Here is a 24,524-nt window from a genome sequence, read left to right on the forward strand (position 1 = left end):
AGCAAATATTACGAGCCTACTGGAAATGGCAATAACTCATACGACCCGTAAACCTAAAAGATTGAGTGTAGAGGTACAGGAAAACAAATAAAGAGAGAGAGAGAGAGAGAAGGAGAGAGAGAGAGAGAGAGAGAGAGAGAGAGAGAGAGAGAGAGAGAGAGAGAGGGGGCATGGTATACTCTACCCATTTAAAGATGACATCCCATCATCTTTGCATCATGTTTGGTAGGTAGGCTAACAAAAGTATGACTCGGTTTTCGGATAAGGGGACGACCTTCAATTTTCTGAGCTACATCCAATTCTTTTCTCATACATAATCTGCAGTCCGCTATCTGATGGGGCTTATATTCGAGCATATGCACACAATATAACATACATGGACATATGTGTATGTATATATATATATATATATATATATATATATATATAATATATATATATATATATATGTGTGTGCGTGTGTGCGTTAAATTTTATAAAAGAAAAACGCTCCAATAAATTATGCAAAGGAGGCTCAAAGAACCTTAGATTTCGAGTAAGAACTCGAGTTTTTTTAAACTCGGGGAAGGAGGCACTTTTCCAATGGCGAAGAAGTGATGGATAAAGGCAAGTGGGAAGGAAGTATAGGATACTATCAGATATTAAAAAAAATTGGTGGAGGCTTCCAAAAATATAACGCCCACCTCTTCTTTTATGTTATCTAAATGGATATTTTCCCCCTCTTTTCACCACACACACACATATGTATAATTTCACATATATTTGATTGCCCTTGCGTGTCACTGTTGGATTTTCAATGGTGTCCAAGCACTTTATTATAATTCCTCCCGGGTATAACTTATTCCAGAGATATACTGAATTAGGTCTGAAACATTGTTTGTGGCTAAAAGGATATATATATTATATATATATATATATATATATATATATATATATATATATATATATATATATATATATATATATATATATATATATATATATACCACACACACACACACACAACACACAAACAGTCTGAATGTTGCAGTGTGATTCCTCATGAGTCATTTAGAACGCATGTAATTCTAAATCCATTAGTCATGTTCTCTACAAATTGAACAAGAGAGCTTATCCTCATTACATTTTTAAAAAATTTCCCAGTGACGCTACCATACAGAAGCTCATACAAAAGTAATTTAAAAATTCATGTACTGAGTACGTTGAAATGTTTCCGCCTTATCCCTTCAGTTTTAGTTATCCCTGTCACATAAAAAGAAAAAGCATATCCAAGGGAATCCTATCCTCCTCTCAAGGGATCCTACCTTAAGTCCCCAGTTAATTATTTTGACTTTTCCCTCGCAACTAAGACGCTTGAGACCTCCAAAACCTTGTGATAAATTAGCCGTGAAAGGAACAAGAGGCATTTTTCAAACGAAGGAGAAGGTATGACTGAAGAGGATCACGCGAAAACAATTGAATTAGGTTGAAAAATTATACGGTTCGGTAGAAAACAAGTCAATTTTAGAAAGTGGCAGTTAGAACTCTCAGGTCCTCTGGATATGCCTCCCAATAGAACATGATGATCTACTTAAGTATACCAGTGTAGGAACTGTCATGCTAAGCTGCAACATAATTATATTTTACAACAATCCAAAGGCAGTTTCTAGACAAGGGGCTGAAGGACGTGTAACTTATGCTCTGATCTAGCCTAACCATAAAGGAAAGAGGAAAACGGAACCTATCCACAAAGGAAACAATAAAACTTCTTAGAAAAATACAGGTTATAGATATTATGGAAAAAAGGTGAGAACTGGTGATCTGGAAGAGGATACGATGAAAATACGCCTTATCATAAGGACCTATGCCTGGCAGAGACTCCTTAATAATAACGGTTACTTATGATTGGTCTATGAACAAGAAATCATACTGACATAACCGAACATAATCTAACGACAAGAAAGAGATAAAAAGCTCAAATCCCATGATACTAAATTCACACGGATAATACCAGCCAACCCAAGTAACACTACTTAATAAACTCACCAGTATTTTATAAACTCACCGAGCGGTTTCTGACAATAGGAAAAGAGGCAATCATCCACTCACTTTGGGGACAGGTTATATGGAACATAGAACGAGCTAAAGGCCCCTTCACACTGAACTACTATGCATTTCTTGGCCGTGTCCAATTGATTTTCGTTGATAGAATCTTTCCAAAGCATCGGATATGGATCATATTTTGGAAATAACTATTTGAAGCCACGGCCTAATTGGCAAAAATATGCACTGATGTCTAATGTTGATAATTAAGGCACTTATCGGAGTAAATCTCAGAAATTTCAAGGGAAACTTAGCTAAATTTAGTAAGCACCCAGAGGGAGGCTAGTGAAACGTCATTACTGAAGGCCCTCCCACTCATTTACACTTTAAGAATGAAGACTCAGATGTTGGTAGTAGTAGTAATAGTAGTAGTATATGGGATTCTTGTTTTGTTTCACACACACAAACGCCTACCCTACTCTCTCTCTCATCTTTCCGATGAATTATGTGTTTTAAGTAAAGTGCAATAAAGGAGTGGGCATAAAATGAGAATATTAATTCTGTAATACAGTTCCTTGACGCAATTCACGTTTCCTTTAACTTGAAATATGCACCAAGTCTTACACACACTCTGTGAAAACCATTGTTAACCTGGAGTTTCTGTTGATTCATATTGTCTCAAAAGTTCCGGTTTACGTCTACCTGCTTAGTCCTGCTAAATGAATGTAACATAACGCAAAATGTTCTAACCTTAACTTCCTTAATGCACGATCAGTCACATAATAAATCCTAAGTATTTAGTATATCACACAACTCTCCATTTATTATTCTGTGCTTGAAACTGACACTAATGTTGTTGTAGGGTTGTTGAGTGGTTATCATGAGCCTATGTATTCCAAGTTTTATATATGTTTATTTTTTTATGAATTTGAAGATATATACTGCAAAATCACGCAAAACGAAAGCACTCTGGCCGCCACGAGGACACAGATGAAACAGCATTGACGTATAATCTGGCTTTGCCCTGACGTCGGCAACTCGGCGATGTTTACTATTATGCAAGTTACCAGGTATGTCGGGCCAAAACATCTTACCAAATACCTAAACTATCGTATTTTCATTTCAATATGATTGTGTATCACCAGTTCCAAAAGTTTTGCATAACTAATCAAGAAAATGTAAATAGAATTGGGTTATAATTGCTATGTATTCCTAGTCAACGTAAAATTGTACAATGCAAATAGTAATATTGCAATAGTTATATTTACCAAATTCCTTTGCTATAATGTTGTCATATTTATAAAATATACCAAATTCTTATTCTTTACCCGTGGTATCACTAATGAAAACCGTAATATTATCGTAATTCTCAACAATTCTCAACAAGAGGGTCAAATATTTGTTTCCACGATCATTGTCACACTACTGGGAACACTGCTATTAAGCCTGATGTCATACTTTACGTCATACTTTACGTCACAAGTAGCCTCCCTCTGTGTGCTTACTAAATTTAGCTAAGTTTCCCTTGAAATTTCTGTGATTTACTCCGATAGGTGCCTTAATTATCAACATTAGACATCAATGCATATTTTTGTCAATTAGGCCGTGGCTTCAAATACCTATTTCCAAAATGTGACCCATATCCAATGTTTTGGTAGAATTTTATCAACGAAAATCAATTGGACACGGCCCTGAAATGCATAGTAGTTCAAAGTGCATTCATGGCCGTTTATAAAATTCCATGAAACTGGGCAAGGGCGGGCTGGGAAGGGGCAATATTTGCCTTAACTACGACCTGACACAAGTTTGAGGTAAGTGCATTACCGTTTGTACAAAGTCTGCACATCGTTTTAAAAACGTGAAGTCATCGTCTTCAATGTCGTTTGAAGGCCGTTCTTGAAAGGTTTTAACCACTCTTTTAACTCCGTTTGCATTAAATCTCCTCCCGTTGGCAGTATGTCTCGACCCGTTCTACATCGTTCCTAAATCGTTTACAATACGACACGTCCGTTTGAGCTAGTTCAAGTTTAGTCCTGCCCGTTTACACCGAGTTCGGAGTCAATCTTTAATACGTCCAGAACGGGGATCTGCGTCAATTTCCAGCCCGATCTGCTATAAATACGACCTCGTTCTCACCCAATCTTTTACGGGCTACTGAATAGCAAGAGCCCGTGCCAGCATAAGGCTGGTTTAATCTACAGCAGGCAAACATCCAATCTCATTTGGATTCAGTATTTCAATCAGTGAAAATGCCAAGCAGAGGCAGGAAACAAAAGGACCAGGGAGAGGGGCCTCCATAAAAATTTCAGCGAAGAGGTTCCTGCTGGGGAGCTGCTTACTTAGACCTATTTATGCCTACTGCTGCCGCTGCAAATAAAGGTAACTCTGAAAATGAAGAAGAAACAAATAATCAGCAGGAAAAAAGAAAGAAAAAAACAGACATCTCACCCGTGATCAAGAGGAACTTACGGTACAATGGCTGCAATCAAATGAAATACTTTATAATAAGAAACTATGGAGCTACAAAGACACCAACAAGAAAAACTACTATTTTCACCAGTTCGCACCATGTTCAGGTCGTTCATGCCACGTTGGCATTACGGCAATTCCGTTTCCAGTACGCCAATCTCGTTCAAAGTAAGACCTTACTCAGTCCTATTTTAGAACGGGATCACATTTTAAACATGGTACATGGTTGACGTTCTGGAATACCCTTCCCATCCTGGCCCGTTCATACAGATCGTAATTAAGAAGTGTCTTCGATGTCCATCACGTTTCTTCCCCGTTCTGAAGAACGTAGCGAGAATTAGCTCAGTGTGAAGGGGTTATAAGGCACGGGAATCATGCAAGTTCTCTGAATGTCAAAATCACTTTCGAGTATCACCATTTTCAATTTGTTGCCGTAAAACTTGGGAATCTCTTCCTATTTCCTAAACGCTACTCGGCAGCAATTGCTTTCTACCTACTCTTCACAGAAAAAAAAAAAAAAAAAAAAACTTCATCTGCGACTTCTTTCTCTCCCAATTTCTATATCCAACAACTCTATATTTAACGATAAATCCTGACTGCCCGATTGGACACATTTGCATGGTGATACGGTCGGCTTGTCACATCCATGCAGTTCTCTCTCTATCTCTCTGGTGTACACACACACACACACACACACACACACCATATATATATATATATATATCTATTATATATATATATATATATATATATATATATATATATATATATATATATATATATATATATATTATGGACCAGTATGTGCGTAAAGAGAGGAAAGAAAGAGCAAGAATCTGGTGGAGTGTGACCCATGTACTAAGACCCTCCCTCTCCAAACCTCCCCCCTCCTCCCACACACACACACACAGGGGATCCTATAATCCTAGGCAAGCAAGCAATACTGGTGTGAAATATTATCTCGCACCTAAAACTGCCTTCACTAAAAAGCTCACAGGGGCGACCACTTAAATGGCCCCTTGTGAGCGAATACAAAATTGGTTGGAGGCAGGGACCAAGGAAAGAGGGCATTCGGAGGCAGGATGGAGTAAGGGGGAAGAGAGGGAGGGAAGGGGTCCCTACACGAACGATAGATTTCAATATTGCGTCGGTTTATCAAGTTACACGAGTGTTTAGCAAATTGCAATCAAAACTACAATCCAGGCAAGCAAAGCGGACAGCGTTTGATGGCCATGGGTAGGGGTAGGAGGGTAGAGCGAGGGGTGGGTGAAGGGGGCAGACGATAGGAAGGGGGACGGGTCAAAATGGCTGAAACCAATCCATTCAAAAGCCAATATGCAGCCACTTTTACTTACCCAATGTCCCATCCCTATTACGGCTTTAGTCAAAGGTTAATCTTCCATAATAATCAATCGATTTTATCCGAAACGAAATTGCAGTTTGTAGAGGATGATAAAGAGAGCGGGGATTTGGCCCCTGATGCTCCTCCCTCTCACCCACACGACCTTCAAATGAGCATTAATAAACAGCTCGTTCGACAAGAGGAAGTTCGCCTAGAGAATCGAGGGGGAGATGGAAAAAAATGTAAATAAAATCATAAGTAAATAAACAAATATTAATATATATATATTGCAGACACGCACATATAGCGTGTGTGAGAGAGATCAGTGCTAGCAATCAACAGCTACAAACAACATATTAAGACACTACTGCAAAAGCCAGTTCATGATGAATGCTTTAAAATACTACCGATACTTGCAACCAAGTGCCAATGAAACGACAGTGGTCGTTTTCCTAAAGTGTCCTCTAGAGCTGTATGAGATAGGAATCTGCAACAGAAGTCATCTTCCAATCAGGGTAAGAGGAAAATAAAGCCAAAACAGTTTTTGCCTCAAACGAATCAACTACAGTAGAAGAATGATATGCTTAGAGGTTATGTTTGAGTCAGTAAGTACATCATCGTAAGTGTGAAGTTTACTACCGCAATAAAACCAAGCATGACAAATAAGAAAATATTTTGGACACTTGTAACGGTAAAAACATGACCTCTGTTTTTGCTACCAACCATGTCACATGCACGGTCTAAAATATCGTCTACATTATGAATAATAAAAATTATGAATAATGTCGGTATTATCAAAGCTGTCTTCAATGGGTGATATAACATCCAAAATTTTGAGGTGTACCCCCTCCCAGGGGCCTCGGACCGGCAAAGAAGGACGAACTCTCATCTGAAATCACGTTCTCGCTGTTCGTCTTGTCACACTGACACATTTATCATCTGCGCTAAAGATCGCCAGACGCTCTGCTCTGGCTTAGATCTTCCTCTCACTCTCCCTCAAAACAGAAATTTCTGTGTAAGTATGTATATGCGTCCATGGTTACTATTCTCTCTCTCTCTCTCTCTCTCTCTCTCTCTCTCTCTCTCTCTCTCTCTCTCTCTCTCTCTTATGCTGTGTATCTAGTACACTCAATCATCTTATACTACTACTATGAGTATACGATCGGTCTATCTCAGTTAAAGAGGTAATGAATTACGTATATTAAATTCAAAAAATTCAGCAAAAAAAAAAAAAAAAAAAAATCTCCGAGCCATTACGGAGAAAGGAGGACAAACTAGAGGATTAAAACACGAGGAGAAATGAAAAGCAAATAGGAGCCTCAAAAAATCCCAGAAAATTCAACAGCTCTGCGACGCCAGACAAAACTAACTCGATCACTCACTAACAAACTGGGCCCATGGCGCGTAATTATGAACGGAAAGGATCGCCCCAGAGACACGGAGGAAGGAAACGAGAGCCAGATAGGTAATGAAACGAAAGAAAAATATTACTAGAAAGAATGAAGGGGAAGATATGAAATAAAACTGAAATATCAATCTTCAAAGAATGGTGAGTAAGATCAGTTTTGCAAACGATGGTGAAGATTGTAGGCAATAACATTCTTGAAATATTAGTTCCAAAAAGAATGGAGATGAATAATACACCGCCACCTTCATCACCTCCGATGCTGCGTAATGCAAAGGGCCTCTGTGAAATTCCGCCTTCCATGTGTTTCCTTTAACACATCTCCAGCCTCCCTTCTCACACTTCGCATTTAAGTAGGTCAGGGCCTTCTCATTTTTCTGACGCCCTGGGTAAGAAATAAAAAAAAAGGATTCAACAACGCATTCAGATTAGAAAAATAAAAATTACATATTTTTACTTAGAATGGAAAAAAGGACAAATAGACTAATAAAAAAAAATCCGTGAATGGAGACACTCACTAAACCATAAGAGACTCTATTCCAAAGACTGGAGCGGCAGTTAACAATATATAACTTTCTAAAATGACTGGAGAAGCAAAACACAATAAAACTAGAAAAACAATTCTTCAAAAAATGGAGAGGAAGAGCGGCAATGAAGTTTTAAAAAATAGAATGAGGAGTAGATAGACAAGAAGCAAACTAACAGAATAAATCCGGAATGAAAATAAAGAAAATAAAATTAAAGCAGAGTGGTGAAGATACAGTATGACCGAAAAACGGGAAAAAAGTCGTTCTAAAACAAAATGAAAAAATTCTAGACATGAACGAGGAGGCAATTGCAAAATGATTCTAGCAACACTGAAAAGTGTGAAATGTCTATTCGGGAGAGCACAGGATGAAAACTAAATCTAAAAAGAAAATCATTCGACATTATGGAGACAACACAAAAAATAATAGTAAAGGATTAAGAATGTTGGGATTAAAATAATTTTGCAATATTATAAAGGTGGTTTTTAACTCAATGTTATGAGATAACACTCAAGAAGGAAATATCTATGGAGGATTTTCCCACATATGATATCAGAATAATTCAAAAATATAACAGCTTAATTGAAGCTCATATCATTTGCACTTCCAGTCTCACTCCAAATTTTTTCATCGTTCCAAACTTTTCGTAATGGAGAGGCTGAGTAATAATAAAAATAAAAATATTACAGACTGCAGAAATAAACAAAAATAGTACGATCAGCACAAAAATATGGGAGGCACAAAACGACACTTAACGTTAACATAATCTGCAAGGGCAATGTAGCTAATTCACTCAAGAGGTTTTGTCCGAGTACACTAACGCGCTCAAAAGAAAAGATTATATATATATATATATATATATATATATATATATATATTATATATATATATATATATCTATCTATATATATATATATATTAATATATATCGAGCTACAATGTCCTTTAATATCTAATTCGCTCTACCTCGGAATTAATATATTTTCATATATGCTTAACGCCGAAGGGGAATTTTTTTACTCGATAATATAGACTTGCCTGGATCGGGACGCGAACCCAGGATCCTTTCAAATCCAGGAACGTCAGTGAAGCTTTTACCTACTACACGTTCCTGGATTTGAAAGGATCCTGGGTTCGCGTCCCGATCCAGGCAAGTTCTATTATCTAGAAAAAATTCCCCTTCGGTTAAGCATATATGAAAATATATTAATTCCGAGGTAGAGCGAATTAGATATTAAAGGACATTGTAGCTCGATATATGTATATGAATCACGGAAAAGTGATATGACTTATATATATATATATATATATATATATATATATATATATATATATATATATATATATATATATATATTATATCATTATATATATATATATATATATATATATATATATATATATATATATATATATATATAGAGAGAGAGGAGATAGAGAGAGAGAGAGAGAGAGAGAGAGAGAGAGAGAGAGAGAGATGGTTATTTAATATTCAAGGTCTCCAGTAAAGGTAAGAGGAATATCTATATCATCAAAAGAGCTTTATAACAAACAGTCCTTCGCCAATCTCAAGGGTCATGGGGGAAAACCTCATTGAAAGAAAATACAATTCCCCATGAAAAGAATTGCAAGCATATTGAAGAAACACAAATGAGATTTTATGAGAATTGGGATAAAAATAAAATATCACATTTCACTGCCTAGAGAGAGAGAGAGAGAGAGAGAGAGAGAGAGAGAGAGAGAGAGAGAAGAGGAGAGAGAGAGACGAGGAGAAGAGAGGAGAGAGAGAGAGAGAGTTTCAAGCTGCACAATGGATGATTTTGTAGGATACTCGTCGACCGTGAAAGCAAAGAAAATATAGAGAATTTCTCTCTCTCTCTCTCTCTCTCTCTCTCTCTCTCTCTCTCTCTCTCTCTCTCTCAAATACTGCATGACTAACTTACCGCATACGGAACTTTTGACATTGAATGATTAGGAAAAAGAAGCGCAAGTAACTAAAGTTTGTGTTGGTGCGTGCGTGCTGATGTATGTACGTAAGTGTGTGTGAGTGTGTACGTGCGTGACTCTGTTTGTCAGGCATGACGTGATTGCCCCCAGCACCAAAGTAACGAGAGTCTTGCGTGTTCTGAGACCCCAGTCACATGATCAGCCATGGCTCTGCTCCAGGAAAACTTTCTCCAAAGGCTGCGTCTTCTAAGACGATTTCGGTACACACAAAATAATCCTCTCTCTCTCTCTCTCTCTCTCTCTCTCTCTCTCTCTCTCTCTCCTCTCTGTGTGTGTGTGTGTGTGTGTGTGTGTGTTGAAGGGTTCGAATAACCACTTAAGGGAAAATTTCAAAGTGAAAGCGAAATGCTGACAATCAAAAAGGACTTTGGGTGGTGCTAACCAGAACTTTAAACACACGACAGGTATGGAGCGGTATCATCTTAAAAATAAGCATGCTGTGTTGATGACGTCCCTTGTACCCAAAAACTCTAAGGATACGCAATAAGAATATTTGCACACTAATAATAATAATAATAATAATAATAATAATAATAATAATAATAATAATAATAATAATAATAATAATAATAATAATGCAATACATGCAAGCGACAAGGTCATCACTATCGACCGCCTTTTCTGAAGAAGAAGCACTCCTTATCAATTTTGTGCAAGTGGTAATTCTTATTTTAAAATACAGGATCCATTCATGTCCTTTTTATCTATCCGCCTCTTCATATAGACTTTAAGTCCCACTATAATTGAATTAGACTAACATAAAAAAATAAAATAAAAGCTACATATTCCAGAGTTAAAGCCCTCGCTTTTTAAATATTCAAATGCACGAAATCTGCAAAGCTTTCAGCTGAAGTAAAACCATTACTTTCAGTGTAAAAGAAAAAAAAATAGTTTACAAGGAGTGAATCAAGGTTCAAAAACAAAAATATTAACAACAAATTGTGATGGACAAAAATCAGCTTTCATTTTAGCTCACCAAAATAAAAATATGGAAAGACAGAAATCGGTAAACTCTTAAAGTTGAAGAAAATTTACTAAAATAAAATGCAATTTTAAGTTTGCAAATTTATAAATGCATATGAATCATAAGAAAAACAATAGGTATACATCAAAGATGAAATGTTTTAGAACATTCATGACAAGGATATAACCAAAATCAACGTACTTATGAGAGGAAAAAGCCATAAAATTATTACGAATCCCCCCCACCCTCCAAAAAAAAAAAAGAAGACTACAGCTAAATATATATTCATACATAAATAGAAAGCAAAACATTTTCGTGAGCTAAAAGAAAATCATTATGGAAAATGCTGGTATAATCCTCTGTTGAATTAATATTCGTAACAAACAAATATCAAAACAAACTACCGATGTTTTGAGAAGTAGCTGTGATAATTCAAAATTTCGGAGTGTTATTTCAGCTAATACTTATATCTATCGATATAATACCTCTTCGACTAAAAACTGTACATAAATAAATAACGAAAAATAAATGAGCACGTATTCTGGGCATGTGACCAAAGTGATTCTTCTCCATCAAGTACGGTGTAATAAATCGAGTAATGCAATGAACCAGAAAAATCTAGTGATTTCCCTTCAGAGAGAGAGAGAGAGAGAGAGAGAGAGAGAGAGAGAGAGAGAGGAGAGAAATTTGCATGATAGCACAGCAGGGTGCCAAGCATGCGACACGGAGAGAAAGAAAAAAAACCGAGTCGAAAAGGACACAAACTTTTCTTCCTTTCTTTTACTACACTATTTTTCTTCGCCTAACTATGAATATTATCAGGGAATGTACACTCCGTCAATGTAACGATGCAACGCACCCATTAATCATAAGTCCGGGACGGGGGGAAAAGAAGGAAGTATTCACAGCCGTCACACTCGCCTTAATGGAACTTAGGACGCTGTCTGGCACTCTTTCCATTACCTTAATCTATATTCCTCTAGGAGCACCCACTTCGTGATTTATTTCAAAACAACTTCTTTTTTATTTTAGTAAACGTACATTTTCGTTATTAGTTTACTGACACGCGATAAGGGGATTTAAAGGGCTCTGTCAAAGTATCGGGGGACTTGGTTAACTGAATGTCTCTACGATAAAATCAGGAAAATGCTCAGATGTCCGTCTATCACTCTATTTACACACACACACACACACACACACACACACACACACACACACACACACACACACACACACATATATATATATATATATATAATATATATATATATATATAAATATATATGAATCATGCAATGACAGTGAAACTACATTAATAGATTCTGTCGAATTGAAAACAAAGCTTTTAATAGAATACTAGGAATCAGACGGAAGAAGGGTAGGGTTAGAAATGACGCCATAAGAGAAATGGTAAAAAAAAAATGAGATAATGAAGAAAAGGAGATGGAAATAGTAGGCTGTCATTCCTCTTCAAAATTGCCAAGAGACCAACTTACATCTTTGTGCACCGTTTCCCGTTTACGATAAAACCATGTTTTTCTTCAGCAACATGTCAAAACTGACAGCCACGCTTTCAGGTAACGTGCAACATTTTTTTTTTTTTTTTTTTTTAGTGTCAAACTTAGTGATACTACTCTACTGTAATCTTCTAATGAAAGAGCTTAAAAACACCTCTTTTGCAACTCAAATGCTCATCTATTCTTTCATGTATTTCCCTCAGTTAAAGTAGAGTAAACATAAAGTGATTTATCTTTGACAAGTGTGTTAAGTTTAATCGTACAAATATATTAAAATGCAATGGCTAGTGCTTCTCAAAATGAAAAAAAATTTACATTAACACCTCAATAATACAATAGCATCTTTGTTTATGATCCCTTGATTATTTATGATCATGCTTGCACATATACATTGCACACAACCATTACTTGCACATTTATGTATCACTTGTCTACACTTTTTTGTGTATAATCTATTCACATACTTAAAGGCACTCATTACATATCTGTGCGCATTCCTTTCAAATATAAAAACTGTCATCATTTTACATATAAATATCCATTCTTTTCATATACAAAACGTTCTTTCCAGATTTATCGCATACTTTTAGGAAATCCATGCTGTTTAAAGATTTATAAAAGCACCGCTTTCAAATATATATATATATATATATATATATATATATATATATATATATATATATATATATATATATATATATACTAAGTAAACACAGGAACATTATCTTCACTTTCATACGCGCATTCTTTCCACATTAAGTCGTGAAATATGTCTTCAGCATTATACAACCATTCTTTTCGTATTCATATTTCACCAGTTTTCATAAACATTCATTTTTACACAGGCATTACTTCCGGCCTGACATACCGATTTCTTTTCCGACGTAAAAGCGCATTCGCTGCGGAATTACACCCTCAGTATGACATTTTTTACCACCTGCTTCGACGCGAAATTGCGAACGTTTTTAATACCCGCATCTTCAGGACGACGGCCATTAACCCTGGAACAACACCGCCATAAATCTGATTAATGTTCCTGTTATTGTTATTACAATTCAGTACAAGCAATTGCCAAGGCGGCTGCAGCGGCGGCGACAACAAGTGCGACGAGCGACCGAAGGCCCTTCGTCAGATTACACCCTTTTTTTCTCTATCTATGTTCAAGACAATATTGTCTCTTTACGTAAATTACACATCCGGATACTCAACAGAAAATAAAAAAATAAACAATTTATTGTTTGTCTTATTCTCAAGTAAAATCAATGTATAACGAGTAAAACCAATGTATAAAATTAGTAAAAATATTTATATATATATCTATATAGTATCATATATACTATATAGATATATATATATATCTATAATTATGTATATATATATATTATATATATATATAGATATAGATACATATCTATATATATATATATATATATATTATATATATATATATATATTATAATATACACACACACACACACACATACACACCACACACATATATATATATATATATATATATATATATATATATATATATATATACATATATTGAGTCATCAAGAGAGTTTATAGCTCCGGTTCTTTGCCCAAACATTAAGGACATCCTACTAGGAAGAAAAACAGGAAATAATCAACATGGTAAGCTGGGTATTAAAGTCACTAGAGAGAGAGAGAGAGAGAGAGAGAGAGAGAGAGAGAGAGAGAGAGAGAGAGAGAGAGAGTCGTTTTAACGGGTTCCATATACAATGCCGCAGTTCCCAACCCATTGCGTTAATCTACATACGGCATCATTAAGTCCCAGCAGAATTGCATTCAATAACAATAAACCAACTGATACCGATGCCGCAATTTCTTTTTAAAGCATGTTAAAGAGGGTCTCTGATAACCTAGCGATATTTGGCTTAGGGCTAAGATTTAATCTCCAAAAGAGGTAAGTGCACCAACAGCCTCACAAAGCATCGAGGTAGGCAGCTCAAAACTTGCTCAAGTAATTGTAATTATTACTATTATTATTATTATTATTATTATTAACCATGGAAAAAATTAAGAAAGTGTTAAGTGAACTGCCGATTCTTATGACGAAAAACAAATGAAAACAAAGTCGGCACCTTATCTAGCGTTTCTTCTACTATTTAGCAAGCAAGCGAAGGACCAGGCACAGCATCAATAATTGTGCATAATCTTCCAGACTTCTCAGTGTCGATAAGTCCAGAGCATGTCCACGATAACTCCGGAGCATGTCCACTGAACTGCATGCATAATATGCAGTTCTGACTTTCTTCAATAACCTTACCAACCCGACCTTCGCACCATATAGTATTTTTTGTAATTTTTTTTTTTTTTTACTTTTTTCGTTTCTGAGGACTTCCTTCATTGTTCTTAACATTTTTACGGATTCTGTTTTTCTTCTTTCTGGATTTTTTTAATATGGCGACAAACACCTTTACAGGCCGATATTAATAGGAGTACCAAGTTTTAGGAGACTTTACACCAAGTCCTTCAATAAGGGCCATGGGAACAGAATCATACAGGAGTACGAGGGTTGAGCTGAAGGCCAACACAGTTGATCAAATACAAATTTACTTATACAGCACGTTAACACTTGAATCTGGATGCTAAAGTTATAAAAATGTACACTAACTTCAATTATAAATGCCAGCAGTTCATCTGTGGCAAATATCTTTTCATATTTCTTTATGTATAAAATGGTTACCTTCATCTATGAAACAAAACTCGATCGGCTTATAAATTCGGATATTAGTACCAACGAATTGCCAAAATAATTATAATAATTAATTAATTAATAAAATAATGATGATTGAACCAATAATAATCAATGATAATAATAATCAATGATAATAATAAAATAAAAAATTAATAAAATAATAATATAATATAATCATAAATAAATAATAACAAATAAATAAATTAAAAAAATTGTTCAAGGAGCCTAGTCTAAAAACTGGTTTTTATCCTCCATTCACAAAACCATATCAATGACCGTTTTCTAGAAATCACATCACAAATGACTTCATTTAATTATTAGTGATATATCTAAATAACCTGAGAAAACTGGAATGAGCACCTTCCAAAATCTCACTGAAATTGTGAGCAATTTTTCTCAATACAATACGAAAATCAGCGCATGCATGACAAGGAGTAGCTCTCACTGTACATTCTCATATATATATAAAAACAGACTATATTATACATTCTCATATATATAAAAACAGACGATATTACAAACTCATTATGTTCAGAGATTCACTTTCAACATTTATTAATTCATATTCAACATTTATTATTACATATTTCATAGGGAAGACTTTGCTATACATTTTTTCTACGCCAGTGGCTTTCCCCATATCCCTTTCTCTCAAGGAGAAAGGGATGATCAGTGGGGAAAAAACGGAGATTATGACAAACAAAACCATAGGCACTCCTCTGGATAAGAGGAAGTTACAGGTTAAAACCACTTTCAGAACCATGTGCTTGTACACAACCTATACACAAACATGGGCCGCCCACATGCCGAAATAGAAGAAAGTATAAGCTTTCTATGAAGCCTAAATACAGTAGTTCACTACGCCACAAAGCATTTTCCTTCAAACAGAAAAAGGAACATTTCAAGTGTTATGCATATAAACGTTAACATACCTTCATCTCCACCGAATCATGAAAATGACTGAAAATGACTAACCCCGCAGAGTTCCAAGCTTCTCAGAAATTGAACTTTTGGATTAGATGGTAATCAAATATTTATACTAAACTGAAATTGATTGGTCAACATTTTCATGATAATACCCCCTAAAACCGAACAATTTTCTTTTAAGAATTTTAACTTTTAAAATTACTTACGTCGAAATTTTAAATAATGCGAAAATCTACTATGTATGTACGAGTTGTACACAAACTTTAGTGCCTTTACGAACAGATGTGTAACAACCGCTACACCACTGCAACTTTTTTCTAATTCACACCACGATCTGCAATGAGTAACCTGCGTCATTAGGAATATGGTTAAAAATACCATCCTCAAAGCATTAATGTGTCCAAACAGTCGAGTGCGGCATCCCACTACGACAGACAAGAGTTGTCAAAGTGGCGTAATTTAATGGACGAATTCAGTCAATTATCCAACATATAAATACAGAATAAGAGGGTCTATCCTACGCCTTTACCGCCTATTGTACTCCATTATCCTCTTTTCCTGTTTTTTTTTCTGAACGGGGCCATCAAAAAAAATTAAGCAATTGAGCAAATACTGATTTTTCTAACTACATTAACTAAAATACATTAGTGTGAATAATGTACTATATTTTCAACGCCCAAGACCACAGGTTTATAATATATCAATCACCCGATTTCTGACACTAGACTGAGAAATCCATTCAATTTCCTTCACAATGAAACTCTTAAGGTCTTACAGATTCCTAACAGTTTCCCTTCTCTTAAAAGGTCAAGGCAAAATTTGGACAGTCTTCCTTCTTACTGGCTTCAAACTTATAACAAATTGGTTAATAGGTAAATAGGTACATAGGTTGAAATGTAAAAACTGTATACAGAAAGTAAAACTTAAACAAATAAAAACTAAAACTTGCAATATAACGATGTTACATGACAAGACAGAAATGTAAAATCTGCAGCTAACATACGAAATGATAAACATTAATTGCTCAGAAAGCCACACACTTGAGAGAGAGAGAGAGAGAGAGAGAGAGAGAGAGGAGAGAGAGAGAGAGAGAGAGAGAGAGAGAGAGGAGAGAGAGAGAGTCACCTTAAAACATTTTCCATTTATATGTGGATATTCACTTTGACTCCAATACAAAGATGAACCTGAATCTCGTATAAACTCAATAACTATCTCACTATTGTGAAGACACTCACACACACACACACACTAACACACACACGCACTAAAACACAAGCACACACACACACAAACTGAAACGTACTTCAAAAGTTAAAAAATAAAAGTTTTCGTCCCGACTCAAAAGCGGAGAACAGGTCACCGATGTTCATGTCCAGTCAGAGAGAGAGAGAGAGAGAGAGAGAGAGAGAGGAAGGAGAGAGGAGAGAGCGGAGAGAGAGAGAGAGAGAGAGAGAGAGAGAGAGAGAGAGAAATGACACTGAATAAAGACAACTGCAACTTTAAAAGAGCAGAGAGCTGTACAATATTAATTAATTTCTGAATTTAAGTATGCCAAGATATTTTGCATGAAACGATCAATCTACGCACAATGGCCATTTCATCCCATCTAAATTAATTAATGGCCCATAAAACTACGTATACTAATATCCCTCTTTCATGAGAATAAAATCGCTGGATTTTTAACTCCCCCCTCTCCAATGATGTCAACAAGGATCATATTGCAGAGCTTCTGCCATGGAAATTCAACCATTCTGCACGTAAGCTACAAACCGGGAATTTGATGGGCAAAGGGAAACTTGTTGAAAAGGCCTGGTGCTTGCACCGACAAAAAATCAAATACTGCTATGCAAACATTCTTGCACACAAGACCTGTCTGTCTGTCTATCTATCTACCTATCTATCTATCAATCTATCTATCTACCTGTGCACGGTACATTTACCTATTCCTCTTGTCCATAACAATCAATGATAACGATATGAACTTGAATATGATGTGACGAGTGTAAAACAGAAACACCGTAGCACGTAAAACCTATGGAACCATACACAATTCGATTAACTGCATGCATGTCAAGTCGATGCTACTTCTACAATATAATTATTTATCGAACAATCACCACAGACAAATTCGTCAGGATAAGCAATAGTAGGGAACAAAATAATATGTGAGCCACAGATTAACGTAAATAGTATTCTGTTACTCTCTGAACAAACAATGTGACATACTCGCGAGTCCATGTGGGCAAAGTAACAAGATATGAAAAGGTCTGATTACAGGAAGAAGCGTGGTTATGCAATGTACATAATAATGAGAGAGAGAGAGAGAGAGAGAGAGAGAGAGAGAGAGAGAGAGAGAGAGAGAGAGAGAGAATTGCACGAATTATAAAAAATACAGTATAAATCTACTATCCAACACAACCAACGATTTGCCCCTATAAAAATATGTCCCTATAAAAAGATGGAATAAAAAAAGGACTTGTACAAAACTACAAGGCCAGACAATGCTTACAAAATACCTTTATCCAATTCGGTTCTATCTCCCATCCCAACAACAGTCCCCTCAATCCCCCCTCTTTCCTATATCCCTCAGCATCACCCCAAAGGCCAGCTGCCGCCACCAAACTTTCGCCCCAAAATCATAATTTTTCCTCCAAGACTTTGACGTAGGCTCTTCGTAAATTAGTATATCCGAGGAATTACAGAACAGAATTCCGACTAGACGGAAACTATAAGCGCCCAAGGTTAGTTGATAAATCACGAGAGAGAGAGAGAGAGAGAGAGAGAGAGAGAGAGAGAGTACATTAACATATGAGAGGGATGCTACGCTGGGCGAGAGAGAGAGAGAGAGAGAGAGAGAGAGAGAGAGAGAAGAGAGAGAGAGAGAGAGAGGATTGGCATTCGTAGATGAATCTGTGACTACACTTCAAGAGAGAGAGAGAGAGAGAGAGAGAGAGAGAGAGAGAGAGAGAGAGAGAGTTGACCATCCGTGAGGAAATGGTGACCCTCTAAAGTTTTGGGAAAGCAAGTTTAATACTTGTCCCAATTTTACTTTCCCAAAGTCTTTGCAGAGAGAGAGAGAGAGAGAGAGAGAGAGAGAGAGAGAGAGAGAGAGAGAGAGAGAGAGAGGTGCTAACCAGTTCAAATCCTAACAAATTAGCATCTGTCTATCAAAGACAGCCATCCTCCTGGCTATAGGCAATGAATAACGATTTGATCTTCATATAACTCTGTCACTTTTAACTCTACCAGCAATCCTTAGCCATACTGCAAGCTGAAAGGGTTCTTTCTAAAAGATAAAAAAAATATCTTGCAAAATACACTAATTTTACATACAGTATTTCGTGTAAAGGTTACAGAGTAACTGTAAAACTACCATAACAACGAAGTATCTGACTCCTGGCTCTCCTGGTGAATCAAATGCTGCTCTTATTAAACAATGACATAAACGAGAGAGAGAGAGAGAGAGAGGAGAGCCGAGAGAGAGAGAGAGAGAGAGAGAGAGAGAGATTTCCTAACATGCAGGTAGAAAACTGTCACCAATGTCTCCCGAGAGGCACGTGAACTAAAAATACTCAGCTTTCTCATCTTGACATACAAAACAACTTATAACCTTGACCGATGTACAAACTTGGCATAAAACAATGTGTTTGTTGGACTAAGCTGCCTGTACCTCAGCGAAAACTGTTGTTCGGTGATCAACTCTTTTTACGAACATAGCAAAATAACCTTGAGCTCGCAATGGCTCTATGGTATTGACCAAATGAAAGTTCTTTTTCAAGTGTTCCAAATGCCAAATGTGTCCATTCACTATGCAATGCAACCACAAATCTTTTAATAACAAAATGAATGAAATCAGTTCCTGTTACTTGGTAAGCAACTGCCACTCATTTGATTTCTATATATAAATGATAAACACCACGAGCATGATACTATATTCAATAGCTCGATACTTCAACTCAACATAAAAATAGCAAATCTTTGTTCTTCACATTTTGGCCATTTCAGTACATTAGGTAAGCATGAGTTCAAACGCTTGTAAAATAATTACGGCAAGATTTTCTCTGGATAAGCACATCATTAAAGACATTCTTTGAAAGTCTGACACAAAAACTGAAATCCCATCACGAAAAAAACATGCAAAAGAAGTGTTCCTCTGTCTAATGCGCCTAATGATCATTGCCTACCTTGATTCACTTCATGAAAATTAAAAATAATGTTAAATTCTTATTCTCAGACTAAGTAGAAAACAATCCTCGGCATAAGATAATTATTTTCCCAAAGAATATATATTGCATTACAATCACTTTACTTACAGTGCCAGTAGTAGGTTTTTCGAACAGAATGCCTCAGAAACAACTTCTTACCTGTCGATAGGAAAAAATACATTAATATTCATACTAAAGCAAAATACTAATTAGTATAAAAAACAAGGTAGCGAGAAAACACATGCACATAAACATTCCTTCTTGTGTATGTGTTTGTGAATGTATGCCTATCTGTAGGTCTGGAGTACAAGTTCCAACCATACTCTTCAGGAAAAGAGACACAAGAAAATGATAAATTTTCCCTGTGGGAAAGTACTACATCATTATCTCATATTTCAAAACATAACCATTAGAAGAAAGTAAATTTACTCTCTCTCTCTCTCTCTCTCTCTCTCTCTCTCTCTCTCTCTCTCTCTCTCTCTCTCTCTCGTGGTCGTCCTTAAACCTCATACATCAAACATTTCTTTCTTGGTCCTTCGTTTCCCTCTCAATCTTTATAAATCTTTTCGCTCAGCCCCGGCCTTATAAATCTTTCTTTCCTCTTCTTTCCCTCTTTTCTCGCGAGGAACTATCAACATCAACTTAATCCTCCTCAGAGGAGTCGGCGGAACCATCGTCTTTCGCGAAAATACTCAGCAATACGAAGAAATATAGCACCTTCATTTAATCGTCAACATAAAAAGTTTATATTCGAACAGCACAATTCAAGTAACCAGTACCAAGCATCCATCTCATGAAACTCCGTTAATATACTGTGTCTTTTATGAGGGAAGTTTCACACCATTTTCTATCTCGGATTACCACCGCAGTTATCAAATGTTCGTAGAGAAAATGTATTTTTCTCTTTAATTTCACCAAGTGGATCTAGCAGTATTTAGATCTCTTAGCCTTCGTTTTCATAAAAGCTCCATATTTTACCATAAGTCTAGTAACTAGTTCTAATTACGAAAGTTATTCTCCATTGTTAAATGTCTGGCAGATAATGACAACAAAAACTCAGATGATCAACGCCGAGGGGGTTTCGGAAGAGTAATTACTGGGAATGGCCAATTCTCTCCTCTCCGGTCTTTCCTTTTCCATCTCTTCCAGACTGACTCACCTCTCAACAAACACAACTTTAACATTGTTCCATCTCATCCCACAGTCCAAACCGAACAATCTTGGCATCCACACGTAAAATTCTGATATGGGATTAAATGAAGTCAAGAACTCAGTCAAATTAATCTGAAAAATGCGTTAATACTAACATATTTGTCAAACGCTATTTCGCAACATCATATTGTTCTGCTAACAAATAAAAGTAATAATCTTGACTACTCTTTCACTTTCCTGCGAGTCGCCCTTGCGAGCGCTCAGCTTCATTTACATGCAAGCAAGAGCAGCGTAGTGTTCAGCAATGACGTGTACCGCAACGCTAAGAGAAAAACCAGCAGATTCAACAAAGGAAGTCATCAGAGAGAAGAGAAGAAGAAAACCACATGTATATGTTTGGAGGAGTCTCCCGGGCACATCTCGAGAATATACCTTGCATAAAACATGCTGAGTAAACGCACGCCAAATGCGTTGGCATGCTCTCAACAATGCACTCAAAACATACGATAGAAACTAACAATAAGTTACATTCCCTCCCGTATATGGCCTCCTGCCTCATCTGTAACCAACCAAAGCCAACATCAGACTCACCCATCGCATGCCCTACACCCATAAATACGTCTCCTATATTAAAAACAAATGCCACAAGATCATTCTGAGGTACAAACGTCAGATGTTTTTCTCAACGCGACTACGGTATCCTTGTAATAATACGAAAACAGACAAGAGTTACTTACAAGAGTGAAAGCATCTTGGTCACAGCGTCAGTCAGAAACACGAAATTACAAAAGGTATCTCGGTATCTCTTCATCGTACGACATTCGCAATATTAATAATAACAGAAAATAATCATTATTATTACTTCGAAAATATAAAATTTTTTCAGACATGAAAATTTTGACAATACTGTTTTAAGCAATCTTCGTAACTGCACTATTAAAAAATACCACTATTTAAAAGGCGTAATCTTGAAAGTCAGAGGTTTCCATGACATGCAAATGCTGGAAGTATAAAATAGGGTGAAATTAACTATAAAATAAAAATAACTACAAATAATATATAAAGAAATATAAGAGATCAGCTATGTTTCATGAGGACTATTAACGTCGATCTAACATCCCCACGAAACACCCCACGGTGTTCACTGAAAAATGTTCATTGAAAAATTAAATGAGAGAGAGAGAGAGAGAGAGAGAGAGAGAGAGAGAGAGAGAGAGAGAGAGAGAGAGAAATAACCAAACGAGAGTACAGCATCCAATTTGATCGAACAGCATTTACTGTGTATCATGAAATAAGCCAGTGATGAGAGTAGCAAACGAGAGAGAGAGAGAGAGAGAGAGAGAGAGAGAGATCGCGCAAACCATTTGCCATTGCAGAGCCTCCCTCCCTAAGTTGCAATTCTCACAATCCTCCTAAAGCCGCTTTATTAAATTCTCCGAGAAGATGAATCACCAGCCCAGAACACTCACGGCATCGGAGACGTTGAACCCAAAATATATTCATATATCGCGATCACCACAATCTCGCCTACCCAGTTTGAACCTACTACACCTACATTGCAAACCCCGCCTCTCCCCCACCCCTCCAACGCCCATCTCAACATCACCAACAGCCTTCTTATACATTCCCCCCCCCCCCACAAAAAAAAAACACCCCCATAATCCTGTTTATCCTTACCAACAAGCAGAGTAACTGTATGCATTCCCTAAGCAGCAATTCTAAGACCCCCTTCCCCAACCAACCGACCGCCCCCCTAAAAAAAAAAAAATAAGAGCCTTTCCCCTTCCCGTATTCATCTCCCCCTTCTCAGATCCTGTTTATTCCCACCAACAAGTTGAATAACTACATGGCCCCTTTGCATAAATCATTCACGGGCCACCCAGGCTTGACTTTAAGACAGTACTCCTGACGCAATTAAATTGGCGGAATATATTTCACCCTCTAAGAAGGGGTTGATGATCCCCAGGGTAATCTTCCTGACAAAGCCGGGATGATGGTGAATACTACTGAGTTTGTGGGAAAATACGCAAAAGTGTGCATATGCGTCTCTCTCTCTCTCTCTCTCTCTCTCTCTCTCTCTCTCTCTCTCTCTCTCTCTCTAGGTTTAGTGTTCATGTGGACATTCTGCGGAAGGTTGCCGGGAGATTTAAGCCTATTAGGCTTTGCTGCCTTGTTTCCATCAGTATGTGACTCATTTTCAATCATTATAACAACAATAATGTCAAACCTATTTCAAATAATAATAATAATAATAATAATAATAGAGATTATCATTATTATTATTATTACACAGCAAAGTCAGTTAATACGAGACTCAAAAAGACTGCTTCAACTGTTAACAATAGACAACTTGGGTGTGAGGGGAGGGTGGGGTGGGGTGGTGGTTGTGTGGGGGAAGGGGGGGGGGGGAAAGATACCTTCAGATCAACTGCCAAGATTAAAAATGTGAAGTTTGTAACTGATCTCCTTCTTGGCAGTCCATCCATTAGTTTGGTTTAATTGCCTCTCAAATTCTTGATAGATGTCTTCAACACCCATATTGAAGTGGAAGCCTTTGAGCCATAGACTAGACAATTTAACAAGGATCAATTAATGGTATAGAGAGAGAGAGAGAGAGAGAGAGAGAGAGAGAGAGAGAGAGAGAGAGAGAGAGAGAGAGAGAGGAAAAAATATCAGACACCTTTCAACAGTCGCGCCCATAAATGGCAAATCCTACTTCGAGTGAAGAAACAATAATGTCCAGAATGAGAAAGGTTTAAGTGCCTTTACTTGTTATGAGCATTTACCTTAATTCATTATTTAAGAGATATTATACCTGTCAGTTCAAATATGCAAGAAATGGGATCCTTTCCATCCACAATCGATCTCATAGGCTGTAACATATGACAAGTTTTCTATGACAAACATTTTTCTATATATATATTTTTTTTATATAATTCACGACTCCACAAGTACGTAAACTAACGATTTATATCCAAGAAATAGGGCCTCAGCAATCGCTCGTAGGCAAGTCGTTATTCAAAGACAAGAGTTACAGAGATGAAGCGCTTCATCTTCTGATAATCATGCGTTGAAACAATGTCGACATCAATGTCCGATGAACAGCTTCACCACAGGATGAATTTAAGTATAAAAAGGCTGCAAAGCTATGGTTATAAAGAAGACGAAAAAAAATAAGTAAGGTTACTTTACTGAAATATAAATTATATAAAAAGACAAAACTTCTTAAAAAAATCGGGACAAATCCTCCCTCGAGGAAATA

The 24,524-nt window shown here is 36.6% G+C and overlaps 1 protein-coding gene across 6 annotated transcripts in view; it reads right to left on the minus strand.

The window, feature by feature from the left end:
- Positions 1-24,524, minus strand: part of LOC135224836 (uncharacterized) — a 634,596-nt gene that overhangs the window by 416,005 nt on the left and 194,067 nt on the right. The window contains exon 1 of one of the 6 annotated variants that reach the window (XM_064264179.1): positions 20,219-20,265. The exons of the other annotated variants lie outside the window; for them this stretch is intronic. The gene's annotated coding sequence lies outside the window, so the exon portion shown is untranslated. Of the gene's footprint in view, positions 1-20,218; positions 20,266-24,524 lie in introns of those variants that run through there. 6 annotated transcript variants of the gene reach the window in all.

This window comes from Macrobrachium nipponense, chromosome 20, assembly GCF_015104395.2.
Source record: "Macrobrachium nipponense isolate FS-2020 chromosome 20, ASM1510439v2, whole genome shotgun sequence".
In the NCBI taxonomy this organism is placed as follows: Eukaryota; Metazoa; Arthropoda; class Malacostraca; order Decapoda; family Palaemonidae; genus Macrobrachium; species Macrobrachium nipponense.